Source organism: Cyprinodon tularosa, unplaced genomic scaffold (assembly GCF_016077235.1).
Source record: "Cyprinodon tularosa strain WSP-4 unplaced genomic scaffold, ASM1607723v1 ctg277, whole genome shotgun sequence".
In the NCBI taxonomy this organism is placed as follows: Eukaryota; Metazoa; Chordata; class Actinopteri; order Cyprinodontiformes; family Cyprinodontidae; genus Cyprinodon; species Cyprinodon tularosa.
The window spans coordinates 593,957-610,111 of record NW_024038982.1 but is presented as its reverse complement, the minus strand read 5'-3'; positions in this window follow the sequence as shown (position 1 = coordinate 610,111).

Genomic DNA, 16,155 nt, shown 5'->3' with positions numbered 1-16,155 from the left:
TGCAGAGTCCCTGCAACTGGGATCTATTTGGAAATACTCCTAAATATCTGTCACAACAACAGGTGATAAAGGGCAGTCTTGGTAAAAAGTAAATACCCAACAGGAGAATGGCAGCTAAATGCTAGATTCTAAACACCATCTTGCTCAGGTTATTTGGGGTTTAGAATGACCGTAGCAGCAGGTCTGTGGCAGTTAGTATACACAGGATTCTCTGAGGGAAGCGGTTGCTATTTTTCAAAGCCCATAAAACAAACAAAGACTGAATGGGCAACCTCCAGCTCAGCCATAAAATCCACTATTAGAAAATAACATTTAGCCAAAAACAGGTATTTAAAAGATTTATTTGGTTCATTGAAAGTTCAACGGTCTAACCTATTTAAGTTTTCTAAATCTAATTTAAAAAGTCATTAAAAAAAGTTTAAAAAAATTAGTTGAACAGTTGATAATTTTGAAGGATACTGTGAGGCAGACACGTTTTTCTTTCATTTTTCTACTTTAGGACTCACTGAAAATACTAACAGAAATACTGATGGCTCTGTGGGGCTGACATAAATCTTCTTTTAATGTATTAAATTCAGTTTAAAATATTAAGTTCTCTGAGTAATTAATTTGCATTAATGTGGGTATCTTTCGCAACAGAGTTAATGCAATTGTTATTTTAGGGTTATTAAACTACACACAACCCATTCACCCATCTAGATCTGCCCCAGAATCTGGTGATGAGACTAGACAACATTGAATATATAGAGATATAGACCAGGAGCCATTCTGGTTGTACCTGATTCCACTTCACTATATTCTAATCCTGTAATCCTTTTGTGAACATTTAACATTCAGTCATAAAGAGAATGAATTTCCCAGGTAACAACTAGCTTGGACCCATTACTAGTCATATCCCATACCATTCCATCTATCTTTCAGACCATACAAGAAAAGAAGAATGTTAACACCAACAAAGAAGATAACCTGCTCCGAAGTCCTTGGATTTGATTTATTAGACCAACAGTGTCTAAAAGCCAAATAGACTGAATTTATACAGTACTTTAAATACCTAAAAACTCTCAAAGAGCTTTGCCCTAGACGCATATTAATCCAGATCTTCATATACACTGATACACAGACTGGTAGGTAACTTGGAAGCTGAGAAAAAAAAATACTTTCAGATGGCAAGATAAATCATTTACCCACTCTTTTATGATTGACGCACTAGAACTTATCTTACAAGTCTTGATTAAAGTTGTGGAGAACTTTAAAGAAGGGTTAGGCTGTGAAATTACATCATCCCAAGCCTTAAAGATGTCTCGCAGGTCAATTTAATATAAGAAAAGAGTATGAAACAACTGTGCACCTACTAAACATGGCTGTCAACCTGCACTGAGTGGCTGGGTGAGTAGAGGTTTATTCAGAAGAGCAGCTAAAAAGCCGATAATAACTCCCAAAGAGATACAGAGATCAACATCTCAGCTTTGAAATCTGCAGAATGTATAATTATAAGTCTGGTGCTTCACATAGTCTTCATTGTGAAATGGACAGAAGAAGCTAGTTCTTAAAAGTAACAATAGGTAAATAGGAGACACAGTAAGACATACTTCAAAAGGTATTTAAAGAAGATCAAACCAAAGATGTTTTGTCCTGCCTGTAAAATGATATGTGCCATAAACAGGATGATGGGGCATCATGCTGTGCAGATGCTTCTTAATAATAATAACTGAACTTTATTGATCTCACATTGGAGAAATTCATCTCTGCATTTAACCCATCCCCTTGGTTAGCAGTGGGCTGCCGGGGAGCAGTGTGGGGTTAAGGGTTTCCCTCAGAAACCCAGAGTGCAGGCTGTGGGGATCAAAGGAACTTGAAATCTTCTCAGACCACAAGCGCACTGCTCTAACCACTAGGCCAACACTCTTTCTTCAGGAAGGATGGGAAATCTGGTAACTTAACTGGAAGTTGGAAGGAGCTAAACAACAGACAATCCTAGAAAATGATGTTAGAGGTTGCAGAAGTCTTGATAATGAAAGATACATTCACCTTTTAGAGGATAGACAAACTACCAGAGCTTCTCTGATAGGATGGATGACAGCATAATGATGTTCAAGAGTAGCTAAGTTGAAGTCCAGACATAAATATACGGCAAAACTTGAAAACTGTTTGACACAGATCTCTCCATCCAACCTGACTGAACCTGAGCTGCTGTGAAAAGAAGATTGAGTTCAAGTATCACTCTATAGCAGGGGTCAGCAACCCAAACTGCTCAAAGAGCCATATTGGACCAAAAGAACAAACAAAAAAAAAATCTGTCTGGAGCTGCAAAAATGTTAAATTCTTATATATAGCTTATATGGAAACACGGGCTCTAAATGCATTACCCCACTATAAAAAAGGACTACGTGGGCTTAAATATATAATAAGCATTCATGATAAAATGTTTAACGGCGACCTGTCCCGTGTGTAACCGTAGACAGCTGGAGATAGGCACCAGCACCCCTCGCAACCCCAGCTGGGATAAAGCGTGACGGAAAATGGATGGATGGATTAAATGTTTATCCTGGAGCAAATGTTACATAGTAGCATGAGGTGAGGGAGGAACAGGAAATTCTCTCACCACGTGGAGTTCACTGCATGCTGCTTCACCGCCCGGTTTAGGTTTTGTTGCATTGATGAAATTATAGAAACACGATAAAGGAATCTTTCTGTGGTGAGTGTGGTGAGTTGATTGATTCAGGAGTTACCTAACAGGAACTGATATCCATTAGAGCAGTGCTCTCTAACCCCAAAAATCCCAGATCTTCTGTCACCGGTTTTCCTTGGTGTAATTTTTATTTAGAGGATTTGGGGGAAAAATGGAAGAACATTCACATACCTGCATCAGTGCGCTACCTGTTCGATCTGTGAACGGTTTTCCATGCTTGTAACAAACTGGCAGCAGTAGTGGAGTTTGGAGATGCAATCCACTCCTTAAATCTATCTTTGCCCTCCTCTAATTTATCCAAAACTTCTGCAAAGGTGCTTTACCACTCACTCCTAACTTTGTGATCGGCTGCACATTTAGCATTCCTTCCCTGGAAATGCCTTTCAAAATGCCTCTTTTTATTTTTTGACAAACACTCATTACAAAGCAAAAATGCATGCAATCCTTCCGCATTTAAAATGAAAGCAAATGATTTGGTCTAATCTTTTTTGAAGCAAAAGAGCCACAGGTTGTCGAACCCTACGCTATACTGTAGATATGCAAAGCGGGAAGAGCCATACCCTAAAGTTATTTCAGCTGGTATTTAAGGCACGCATGGGACAATGTCCTGCCTCAAGACAATGGGACACAAATGCATGCCACACTTTAAAGATTTTATTGGGGAAAAAAATCCTTCCCCTTCACAGCGATGCACTATGTGAAGAAGTTCATAATAAAGTTTATATGGATACCTTTGCAAGGCAGTTTAAAAGATCAAAGCAGTAGATGTGTTTTAATACTACATTTTTCATTAATGTATATCATTTATGTTAGGGGAGTTCAGAAGCCTGTTGGTGCCAGTGAACTACTGTCTGAGAAAATAAAGACAGAGTAGATTGCTCTTTGTCATTGCGTGCGATAGGAATAAATTCACCAGGGAAACTTTATTAAAGAAATTTAGAAGACAGAAATGAGAAAATCTAACTGAAAGGAGAAAAGAGCCCAGGTTGCTTTAATTATGATTCCAGATGTTTAACTGCAGCTATTTAGTCAACTACTCATGGGATCAATAAAAAACAAAGGAGTTGTGAAGATAAACGGAGGTAAACAAAGAGATCGAAAGCAGCGCAGGATGAATTGAGAGGGTGGGGGCCGTGAAGTCGTGGATGGAGGAAATGTGGTTGCAAAGCAAAAGCAGAAGCAGCAGAAAACAAGGGGGGGGGATGAAGGGATGGAGAGTTGAGATGATGGATGTGCTGCTCTCGTTTTGTGCCCCCTAACGAAGACTCTAATTAGTATTTGTGTAATTCCACACTGTCTCCTCCGCCTGCTCATCTTAATTAACTACATTCATCTTCCCCTCCCTCTATCCATCCCTTTCTCTCATCCTCCCTCCCTCTGCCCTCCTAAAATAACATACTGACTGTCTGAACCCCACCTGGACCAGACCTGCTTTTACTCTCTCTCTCCTTCTGTTTCTCTCTGGCTCTCTTTCTTTATTTCTTTCTTTCTCTTTCTCTCCACATACCTTCATTTCCTATATCCTCTTCATCCTTCTGTTTTAGTTCACCCCACTTGTTCTGTCTGCTGTCTTATTTTCTCACCATGGAAAAAAAAACTCCTCTCCTTTTTCTTTGTCTCTCCTGTGGCTGACTTTGCTTGGTTGATATAAACGCTTGCCCACCTCTGAGAACCTCCAAAGCCATATATTGTGACAACTCATTTAGCCGCCCTGATCATTAATTTTATCAATGGGCTCAAGAAGCAACACCAACACAAGAGACATGTGGTTATACATTTTAGTTGCATAACATGTTCCACCAGTAGTAAATTTAAAACTGACTAAAGGCACGGTTTGCTCCTTTAAATTGGAATTTTGCAGAATAGTATAAACAATTAGTATCTTGGCTGTAATGAAAAAAAAAAGCATAAGTGAAGTACTGGTAATCTTAGTTTTATAGTTAGTGAGAAAATTATTAACAGTGAGGGAAAATTATTAGGACGCTGGAGGACAAGTTCAATCAAAAAAATATGTGAAATTAAAAACACAAAAACATCATGGTCAAAAGAGTCAGTAAAACTTAGGAAAGAAATTCAGAAGAGATTTTAACAGTAAAGTACTTTGAAGACAAAGCCAACGTGCCCTGGGTTGAATGCTTTAGCAAGTTAACTTAGATTCAACCTTAAACCTCTCTTCCATAATGAAAGTGAGAGAAGAGACAAGGCAATCCTGTTTTGTTTTTGCTTCATTTTGAAATAAGAAATAAAATCAAAATAGGTGTCCTTACTTTTTTGTGGTATTTTGATGCTGAAGTAGAGTGGCTATACGCATCCATACATCAGGTGGTCTCTGAAAGTTACATTGTTCTTTAAAATTACTTTGAAAATTAGATAGAAATATACTGATATTAGTAAATTTAATTTGTATTTTTGAATAGTTAAGTATTTTTAAAAGAGAGTGCTTCAATACTTGAGTAGATGTTTGACAGAGTAACTTTTACTTGTATTTGAGTACGATTTGACTATGAGTATGAACACTTTTACTCAAGTACTACTTTTGAGTACTTCGTCCACCACTGTATAAAACCACATAAAAGCTGAGAAAAAATAATTCTCAACTGAGGTAAGTAAGTGGACAGCTTTGCTTTCTCGTAGAAGTTTTTTAAATTCCAGATTGAAGACTGACAAATCGAGACAAAAAAACAACTAAAACGTATGTTTGGTATAAACCAGATACATTTTAGGAAAAATAAACTTATACCAATTCTGAAGAATCAAGTCGGGAGTGTCATGGTTTGGGATGCTTTGATGCAGAGCCATGCAAGTTCCTAATGTAGTGTCTTTTTTTTTATTATTATTTTTTTTTAAATAAGACTGTCTGTGGAAACAACATGAAATTGATCCAAAACATTTGGGTAAATTCACTGAAGGCTAACAGAGGATGAAGAAATAAAAATCATGCCTAGTAAAGGCCTGGGGGTCAGTGATTGGTGCAGTAGATGGCAATTTATGGAAATTACTTCAGCCAAAGGGGTGAACGTGAAACTATTATTGTAATCGGTTCCCTAGCTCTTTTCTTACCTAAAAATGTTTTTGTTGTTGAAATATTCTGCTTATTAAAATATCCAGTATTTGTTATATATTGAATCAGAATCTACATTATATGAGTTGAAACTCTACTTCTTTTGTAAATATTGAAATGATGAAAAAGTGTTGATAGAAAGATTTTGCATATGTGTGAAAATATACTAAATGTTTCCTGTTCGTTAAGGATTTACTCAACTTTAATAAGATGGATGTTAAATATTGTTGTATGTAAGCGTCAGGTCTTGCTTCTGCATATCTAAGTTCATATTTTTTTTAACAATATGTGTTATAATTTGATGCACTTTTTCTTTTTGTTAGAAAGAAGTTGATGCTTCACTATGGGAATGTTGTAGATAATTCTTACCTGAGTACTTATAGCCTTATGTAAAATGAAATACCAAACTGAGTTACATTTTCTCTGAATCTGCCTCCAATTTTCCCCTATAGGAAGACCAACTGGGTTTATAAGACAGTAATATAGATTTGACTGGCAGCCAAAAGGGAAAGAGAGACTGAAGGGGCTCTGTGAGGTGCATTTACAGATGGAGATGACAGGGCTGCTGATGACTGGTCTGTATTGTGTTATTGTAGAGAGTGGCGGACAGGTGAGTACCTGCCATCATTTAGTTCCGCAGTCTGAAATGGCTTTCCTGCTCTCAGCCTTTCAACAGTCAGTCAGTGTGACAAAGGACTGCTGGGAGTCAGAGGCTTTGCTTCACAGAAACAACCCTGTAAACACGTGAAACCAGACTCACATGCAGACATGCACATATTTCAAATTCAAAACCTGGTCAGAAAGGCGACAAGAACCAGAACACTTGTTCTAGTCAGATGCCAAAATCAGAACAAGACAACATTTGTGAAATATTTACAGTGGTGTATATTTTATACTCTTTAGGCATTTTACTTTTTTTTATAATTCAAGCACATATTTTAATGTACATTACTAGGAATTTACATCACACAACAACACACAATCATGCATATCTGCAGTTGCAAGTCATTTGCCCATACAGGATACATTTCATTAAAGGACTGAAATATATCCTCTTTCTACCCTTAAAATATAAGTAATAATTATAAGGCAAGTTATTTGTATAACAAAGTCAGTACAAGGAACATTTTGTTTTGCATTAATTAAACATTAAAATAGAAGAAAAATAAAAGCAGAATAAAAACAAATAAAGATAAAAACAAGATAAAAGCAGGTAGTAAAACAATAAAACAGTTGGGCCACAACCTTGAACTAATGAGACCTCAGTTAGCCTCTTACACCCTAAGGGGGTATAAATAAATTTCTGCCTGACAAAAACACACAAAAGTAAATAACTTATAGCCTCAAAGCTATTAGATTTAAGAAGAAACTTTTGGTACGTCTGTAAAGGTAAGATGTCATAGAATGGTTTTCTGGTGTCAGCACCATCGTAGCTTTGACCCTGCCTGAAATATTAGGGACAAAATACAAAATATTTTGCATTTTTTGAACCTCGCCAAAATTTTCTTTGAAATAAACATTGCAAAACACTACCAAAATATTATTTATAGCACAAAAAAGTAGTACAGACTTTTAAATCTAAATGTGTAAAAATATACCAAATTTGGACTCAATCAGATGAATCATATTTATTTTAGAATGGTATTAGTGAGAAATTTCTTAGGCAGAGGGGCCATTTTGGCACATTTATCCATAAATGTCACCAAACTGTGCCAAATATGTTTTTTACAACAATACTGGGGGTTTGGTAAAACTATGAGGTCACGTAGCAGCTGGACCCGCCGGTGGGTCCGTAGGGTTCAAGGGGTTAACAATCTAACATGCAAAGTCAAATGCAGCTATGGGTTATTAATTTTGACTTAAAAGAATTCAGGCTTTTATCACTTTTACTGTCTTATGAAAGGTTGTTCCAGATAATTGGATGATAGGAACTAAATGCTACTTTTTCATGTTTGGTTCTACAGTCGTTCTGGATGTACAGAGTAGGCTGCACTTTATAAATGGAAATGTTCATTTCACTGCTAAGATTTTCATTCAGTGTTGAAAGGCTACATGCATCAACATTTTTGTTTGTATACAGTCTGTGAATACAAAATGACAATAAAATTTGTTGAAGTCTTAGTCTAAGCCTTAGTCTAAGCCCATGCTTGAACTAGAACAACTCTCAAAGACCTTTGCCTCCAATTTGGAGGCAAGCCCTTTGGGCATTTTGTATTACCATGAGTACCCATCTCAGTCAAAAGTATTGAGGACTGTCAAAAAGTGTAATGTACAATGACTAATTATGAAACAACAGTATAAACAGTATAAACAGTATTTTATGTAATGTTTTAAATTGAGCATTTCATTTTTTTTGGCATTTTATCCTTTTCAGCTCATAAAATAAAACAACATAAATATGTTTATGGAAGCTAGTAAACAATCAAAATAAATGCAAAATAAGTTTAGAATATAAATCTGCCTTTATAAAACTGGAGCTCCTTTGAGTAACTCCCTGATTATACCCATTTAAACTTGAGGAATTGGAAACAAAATACTGAGCAAGGCTGACTCTATTTATTTTGCATTGTGTTCATCATTCATGACACCTGAGCTTCTTTGATGAACTCAGATATTTGAAAACAGTAGATATCAGGCTTTTCTCTACATTAGGTCTGTTCCTCTGCTTGGTTTTGATGTGTGTCAAAGCTAAGTCAAATTCAAATATGTAAAAATATATATTTTTAAAAAGCTTGTTTTATTTTTTAGGTGGGTCTTGACAACGTAGAACAGTATGGAGCTTGATCGGTCTTAATTTTCATACATACACATATGTGATTCATACATGCACAGGACAAGATCCACACATGCACAGCACGATTCAGCAACGCACAAAAAAATCCAAACACACACAAAGGACAAGATTCACAACGCACATCACAATTGATGCAAGCACACAGGATCCACACATGCACAGAACAAGATTCACTAAAGTATTTCTGGTCCAAAACAAGTATAAATTAAATCAGTTTTTGTTTTTTTAACATTATGTGTCCATTTCCGCAGTGAGGGAGAATAAATGTTATTACTATTTTTCTATACTAATATATCTTTGGCTAGGATGGATGGAAAGTCTGTGTGAACATTAGTTTTGCCACTGACTCTGAAATACACAGAGATGGCAAAAGTACTCACTTTCCGTACTTGAGTAAAAGTACAGATACTTGTGTTAAAAAATACTCTGGTAAAAGTGGAAGTACTGATTAAACTTCTTTACTCAAGTAAAAGTAACAAAGTACAGGCTTGTAAATTTACTTAAAGTATAAAAGTAAAAGTAGAAACCACTTTTTTCATGCCGTTGCCTACATTTTAAATGAAAGTCTGCCAATAGGACTAGATCTCTGTTGTGTTCATTTTCAATCATCTCGTCGTCCATGCTACTATGCTAACGCCACAGGCACCAAGCTGCAATGATTTTCCGCCAATGAATACCGCCGAATCTGTCGATTCATCTTGTAGTGGTGCGTCAAATGCAACGTAGATTCCCATCCAATTAGATTGAATTTGGTATTGATGACGTGAAAAATAATAACGGTAACTCCATTGAAATGATTCAAAACTAAAGTAACTAGCCAAGTTTTTAAAAGGTAAGGAGTAGAAAGTACAGATATTTGTGTAAAAATGTAAGGAGTAGAAGTAAAAAGTCGCCATAAAAATAAGTAGTAAAGTAAAGTAAAAATATCAGAAAAATCTACTTGAGTACAGTAACGAAGTATTTGTACTTCGTTACTTCCCATCTCTGGAAATACATTTATGTTTGATTTTATTTTGTGGATTATTCTAACATGTATATAATTCCTTATCAACTTTTCCAATGGGTTTCAGGTTGTTTTCCCTGCTTGGAGGGGGACCTGTCCAGTATCTTACAGCCAACCAGCTTCCCATCCATCCATCCATTTTCTTTACACGCTTGTCCCAAGTGGGGTCGCGAGGGGTCAACCAGCTTCCCATTTCACCCTAAAAGTGTGAATGTTCTTGCTGAATAAAAGTAACCTAACAGCATGCTTCCTCCACCACCATGCTCTACCATTCTAATATTGTGTTTCTTTTTTCATTCTGTGGTATAATGTTTTGTATTTAACTGGCTACTTATTTTCTACAGTGCTCCATCCAAATGTTTGCCATCTTCCCTACATCGCAACAATAAGTAGGGATACTTTTTTTCTATTTTTAACCATTATATCTTCGGTCCACACGGTAATAAACACGGACCTTGGGATTACAGAATTTTTTTTTTTCTTTTTTTGTAAAATAATTTGCTGAGGTGTTGTCTGCAGTGTGTGCAGTTTGTTCTGTAAATCTTAGGCAAACTAAGCTGCTGCTTAGGCCCCAAAAAACCAGCAGCCTCCTTCAAAATAATGTCTGAATTTGGTCAAAGACCATCAATCTAAAATATTTTTTTTTGTTTAAAAAACAAACAAAAAACAGAGACAAATAGATTTAAGATTAAACAGTTTAGATCCATCATTAAAATGTTTAAAACATTTTCTGTGATTGTACATTTTGTACAAGCACAGAGAATAATTTTCATTGTTTGATTTTTGTGCATTCATGATTACAGTCTACAGGTTTCATTTTGTCTTTGTGCATGAGCTCATCTCATTAAATATAGAAAAAAATACCCAGTTATCTGTGACATTCAGCCAGGTAAACCTGGCTTCCTCTTTGATATTCCATCAAATCTCTATTGAAACACTTTTAGTGTTGCTAATAGTCTTAACAGGTAAAGACCCCAAATATGATCCTCCCAAAGACTGCATATAACCCTGCTCCACCACTACAAAAGCCTTCGACTGATTCTCTAAAAATTGTTAAGTTAAAAAAACTCTTTAAGAGATGTTTGAATCATGGGATATTGTTTTATAGCATGACCCTTTTAAAAACCTTTGGAGTAGTTTCTTCCTAGGCTGTTTGTTGTTCCTTTGTCTTTGTGATGCTGTTTGTCCACTGATGTTCTCCAACAAAACCTTTTGACCTTTTACAGAAGAATTAGGTTAATACTGAGATTCAGTTATACAAGGTTTGACTGCATTTTTTGAAGTAGGGACCTCTGAAGACAGGACAAGCTTAGGATTTTCATTAGGGGAGTCAGAAAATTTGTCTGAATTTGTATTATGCCATCTTAAAATCAACAAACTGAAGTCTGTGGTTTAATGCATAAAAATTTAAGGAAAGTGAGTTTTGCAAAGTGCTGCATGATCCTGTTTCTCTATATTTGTGTGTGTGTGTTGGGGGGGGGGGGGTGAAGACATTTTGAAACATTTTGTGAATATGGAAGCTGGTAAGCTACAGTTTGCTTACAGTAGCAGAACTATATATTTTTTTTTATCTTCTGTGGTCCAAACAGCATACATATAATCCACCATCACAAACCAAAATGTGGTGAAATGATTACATTTGCTGTTGGCCTAAACTTGGTTGTGATATTCATCATTTTTTCCCAAATGGAAAAAAAAAAGATGCTTACCTTGCATACGTGCTGCCTTGATAGCAATTACAAGCCAATTGGTGCCACCTCCTGCTGAGGGTCAGAGGTTAATGTATCAGGACTGTCACACTGGCCGAGCAAAAGGAAAGGAAAGCAGAGATAGGCCGAGTCAGGGAGACAGCAGCAGAGAATGAAGGAAAAAAAAGGCAACAGAGATAGAATGACAACAAGGAAGCTACAGGCAATAGGGAAGAAAGGCATAAATGAAGGAAAAAGAAAAGACAGTGCTACAGGAGAGGATACCGGCTGCGTACTGATAACACTGATCCAATGGGCTGAAATCTCCCCTCTGTCCTTTTAACTCGCTTCACACACATGATGTTGCCATCAAATGCCCCAGTAAGCCGTCCTTGAGGGTGGAAGGTGCCTTTCGGCATTTATCAGATCAGCTTAGCCTCTGGAATAACTAACCTTTAACCATGAAACGAAAATGCAAATCTGACCTGAGATGACAGTCTATGTTAAACCTCCTTTCAGTCTCTTAATCTTGGTGCCCACTGGGCTCGATGTCACCTGTGCTGCCGATGCCCGTTGCTCCTTCCACCACCGTCACCACTGTGGCTGATGAAATGTAGATGTTTCAAAGAATGGCTGGCAGCTCTCTTTTTCAACATGCACCTGTTTCTTTCTATGTTGGCATTGGTGCCTATCTATGGAAGGGGGGTCCTCTTGTGTATATGTCTATCTGCATGCATGTGCGCGAGTGTGAACTGGCTGTCTTTGTTGTTTCTGCATTGTCTGCAGATGCGCACTCATGGGATGACTCAGTATGGAGACTTGTGATATATGAGGCATCAGAAACATTTGTCTAAGCTGTGCACAAGAATCCATGCTGCAGAAAGTTACTTCTTGCCAAAGATAAACAAGCACACATTCCATTAATCATGTGTTAAAGTGGTCTGCAGGTTTTATTGTTTCTAACAGAGAATGTGGATTGACAAATGAAAGAAAAAACTATTTATATGCATCACACATTTTTATTTTTTTATTTTCCTGTTTGCTTTAATTGCGACCAACTCCCCTTTCCACTTTAAAGAAAAGCCTCTTAACAAAGTCTCTCAAAAGGTAGAGTATATGGTGTGTCCAGGGTGAAGTGCAGTGTAAGGCTGGACTTAAACTGGCTTCTCTCTTGCCAAGTATGTTGATTCATTAAAGAATATTGAGTTGGTTTAATTTATCTGTGTAAATTATGCACATTTTATTTTAAATATAAGAAATTGTCATTTCTTGTATTTAAATGTAACATGTTTAATTCTGAATATCGCAGGGGACTAGGGGACAAACGTGGGATAAAGCATTTTCTGCTGGGTCAGGATATTGCGATATTGCGATTATTCTATAGCAGTGGCAAATGTGGTGTTTGGTATATTCAGTTAAGATGGTAATGCTAAAGATCGTTTGAACTTATCCCCAAACCAAATGTATGGCCACCTGGCTTCGAGATGCCTTGAAAGCATATTGAGTACCTGCTCTGGTCCCCTGCATGTAAAAGAGGCTGTCTGTATGTTGTGCCCTCGGGTGTGACAATAAAAAAGGTGACCGATATATATTTATTTGTACCGCTTAGCAAAAGAGAAAGATGCCTGTAAGCTATCAGAAGGGCTGATTGGACAGCGACTGCAAGTAGCTGTGCGGCATAGATTACGTATAACCTTAAGTTTCAAATCAAGTCAGGAGAGCTAGCTCCGGCTGTTGTAAAATAATTTTCCAGAAAACAAAGTAATTAGAAAAGAAGTGCATTTGATATTAAGATCTGAAGGTTTTGGTACAGATATTATAGTTGTTTTTAGCTGTTTACATGAAGTAAGCAGGAAGATCAGCAGCATGCGACTTACCTTCGCTTTTCATATGAATATCTTCTTGTGTTGAATGAAATGCTGAAAGGGAAATTTGCTGTATAGCCTTAGCTTTCACACTTTCTCCTGTGTATGAGGACCCGTTGTAAATACGTTACATGTATCACTTGTGAAAGGAAAAATTTGGAAACCTGTCAGTTGAAGAAAGGTTTTGAAAAATGTTTGCAGGATCGCATCCAATTACACTGATTTTCTCTGTGTATCGTTTAAGCTCATGGTGATTTAAATGAGAATAATGCATTCTGGTCTGAGGGGAAACACCAAAGAGCTAGGCGAAGTGTTTGCTACTCAAAATGCCGGTAGTAAGATAGAATTGTCATGATGTGACACTTCTGAAATGTATCTACAGTAGTAGCCATTCAAAATGCTCCCACTTTCCTTGACAGGTACTTGACTGGTCCCCTACAATTCCTTTTTAAATATCAATCTACTAAAATATTCTGTCAGGATTTGTGGACATTAAGATCTAAAGAAAAGCATCATCTCCTGGTCAGATCCTGTAATTCAGTGAAAGGGTGGAGTTGGAGTAAAAGAATATGCACACCCAGGAGAAGGAAGGGGTCATTCCAATAGCTCTAAGTTGGAGGGATTCTACTGTGAGTTGCAGGGAAATGGGCTGCCATTCAGCTGGCATTTGACACACAATGGCCACTTTGAATGGCTAACTATGGGGTGACCAAACTGTATATGCTATAGTATTACGGGCACTAACAAACCTCCAAGTACTTCAATGAAAAGATGCATACATATGCAGGCTGAATAACACAAAAGGGAACTAACTAGGCGTTCAATAAGGTGACTTCCAAAGGCAAATGACCTAAGTCAATCGCCTCATAATAAGTAGGTGGGTTAAACTCTTTAAAAGAAAACGGAAACAAAAGCCTTTACAGAGTGCAAGTAATGTACATTTAAATATGGCTTATACAGCAAATAATAGGCTTATGATTAAACAAAAAAGGTATAGAACAGCAAATAAAATAGCAGAACATTTAACTAAAAGCTTGCATTAATCAAAGGCTTAAAGGCAGAAGAACCTCATAATGTTACATAAAGTAATGAATTAAAACTTTAAATATATAAGGTCATATTTGATTGTTCATTGGTTTTATTTCCCATTATATTTAGCACTTAGCTGTTAGAGAACTGTATGAAGGCCTGCTAGCCTTTGTTTTTGTTCCCATTGTGCTGTCATATAGTCAGGAATTAAAATGGATTTTCTGCAGGGGAAGGTTACATCATTGATCAGTGCCCTATGAATTGTGTTGAAGGTGCAAAATATTCAGTAATGAAACAAACAAGATACAAGACAAAAAAACAATCAAACAGAAAATGAGAGAAAGCCTGACTGTGTAGTATCCGTACTTCCCAATTCAAAGTCAATAACAGTGTCTTGTTTTGTTACAACTGTATGTTTCATGGGGGGTGTCAATAAGTTTGACATTTCTTACTGCATCTTTTTACTGCAGAGATTCACCTCCATTCTTTAGGTTAAACATCATTAATCAAAAGTTGGACTGGTTATGCTGGCTTACAAAGATTTTACAAAAGAAATATATATATTTTTGCACATTTAGCCCATTGTTTTTTTGGGTTGTTGTATAAGGCCTGAAAAATGGTGTTGTATACATAGAGCTTCTAAATGTAATTTTTAAAATAATTTTTATAATATACTACATTCTATCTTGAACACTAAACAAATTAGAGGATCGGGCATTTAAAAATGTGACCCAACACATTCAAACATCTTGATATTTCTATGTATATGTTGTTGGGAAAGAAACTGAACCACCTTTACTAAACATTTTGCCTAACAAAAATTTTGCCCTCCACATAATAGAATATTAAAAATATACGTGGCTGTCTTATGATTTACTCCTAGTTGTATCATTTTATTTGATTATTTTTTGTTTAAACAATAGTGTTATGTTGAATTTAAGAGCTAAAAAAATATAGATGTTTTTATTTAAACCAGAGTCTGATGTTTTTCAGTAAAAAACATTAAGAACATTGTTAAACATTTTAAGGGTTAAGGGCCTTATACTTATATATAAATATAGGATTAAAAATTAAAAGACAGAACTAAATTAAATATTACATTAAATTAATATCTAACAAAATGCAGAAGTTTTATCTTTTTTTTTTAAATAATCCAGTATAAAGATTTTAAAAAAAGTGTTTGATGTTTTAAAAGTTAGAAAAAAATACAATAAAAAACCCATAACAGACCCTGCTCAGTTAAATTCAACCAGGTTATTTCTTTGCACTGTGAAATGTATGTATTTTGAAATAGTTACAGAAGAAAAGGGGGTCCAATTTCTTTTTTACTTACTGATAAGGTTTTGATTTTATTTATTTGATTTTATTTGATTGTATTTATTTATATTATTTTTTTAGCTGATAAAAAGGCATGGGTACCATTTAAGCTTTTTCATCAAGGAATATATTTAAATATATCATCAGTGCAAAGGACATTTTTCAGCTATTTAGTAATGATAATAATGATTTCTTGTTTAAAACAAGTTAAAGTGTACAAAGACTAAAGAAATATCACTTTCATATAACAAATCTTTCTGTTATTTGACAATTTATTATAGATAACTTGCGTGCATTCAATGCAAAAATGCAGTCAAACTAATATAGAAAAAATATTTTATCACGTAATCACATATTCAGAGAATTAAATTCTTTTATTAGGGTAATCCATTACATTGTTTTAATTGATCTGAATCATTAGGCTTTTTTCTGATAAATGTATTTTTTTAATTTTTCTGAATTTATTTTATCTGGAAATAATTTGAAACAGATAAATTAAGTATGTTTTGCAAGAATCTAATTACATCATTAGTATAAAACAATCTATACATTTGTTATATCTTTGTTTCATTTGACAGCCGTCTAAGACAGAGGTCATATGATTGTAAACAGACTCCATTAGTGTCATTTTTATATAGTTAAGAATTATATTGTAATGCATATGAATTCTATGAGAGGACAAATTCTTAAAACAAAATTTAGAATTTCG